Source organism: Neovison vison, chromosome 4, assembly GCF_020171115.1.
Source record: "Neovison vison isolate M4711 chromosome 4, ASM_NN_V1, whole genome shotgun sequence".
Classification (NCBI taxonomy): Eukaryota; Metazoa; Chordata; class Mammalia; order Carnivora; family Mustelidae; genus Neogale; species Neogale vison.
The window spans coordinates 1,151,520-1,152,567 of NC_058094.1; positions in this window are offsets into that span (position 1 = coordinate 1,151,520).

Here is a 1,048-nt window from a genome sequence, read left to right on the forward strand (position 1 = left end):
GGGGAGCTCTCTGGGGAATGGGCCAGCACCAGAGTGGGGGCCCTGGTGGTTCAGGGGCAGTTCAGGGGTGCCCCTGGACTCAGGAGGGGTGTGAGTGGCAGGAAGGCAGCTTCCTTTCAGAGTCCCCTACTGCGATCTCTCGGGTTCCCTGAGCTTCCCACCTGCTGCGGAGAAACCCACGCCACAGGGTGGTTCCATCCCAACGGGGCCTCTGCTCCAGGAAGCGGCCCCCTCGCTCTGGCTTCCGGTTTTCTGAGTCCCCCTCTGCCCAGGCTGGGAGAAGCGATCACTGCTGCTGGATGGAGTCCAGGCGTTGCTGGGGCGGGAGGGGAGGAGTCACCGGCGGGACCCTAGAAGAGGTCTGCTCAGTGCTGGGCCGTGAGGACGGTCTCCGCGAGATCCACCCATCCTGGTCCCCAAGAGCCTTGGGGAAATGCCGTGATCGAGGGAACCGTAGACCCCAACACTTCTCTCCAGAAGGATCTGGCTCAGAGCGTCTGAGGGTCATGCTTTTGAGTGAGGGTTGGGGGTGGGGTGCGATGCCGGGTGAAGCAGCGTCCCTGGGGTCCCCGAGGGCGGCTGTCTTCTGCAGTAACTTCCTGCTCCCTTCCCTCTGGGAGGAAAGGGGAGGGGGCACCCGTGGTGGAGTGGTCCCAGCCCACCAACCACCTGTTCCCACCTGAGGACTCCCAGGGGCCTATTTATCTAGAGGGAAGGAGTGGGCAGTGGCGTCCCCAAGGGGTGCGTGTGCAGGCTGGGTGGGTGGGAGCAGGAGGCTGATAAGGCAGGACGGACTGGAGATTTTGTGCAAATTCTGTGATTAAAGTGTGCTTGATCGCTCATTGCCTTTAAACACGTGCTGCGGCCCAGTGTGTAGAGGATAGGAGGGGTGCTCGCTGGCTTCATGCTGGGAGTCAAGGCAGAAGTGGCTGCAGTGGGAAGAGCTCAGGAAGGAAGCAGCCCGCCTGGGCTGCAGAGCAGAGAAAACCCGCCAAAGCAAAAGGGGAAGCTGTGTGTGGGAGAAGGTGGGGGCCACGAGGCGTTGGGG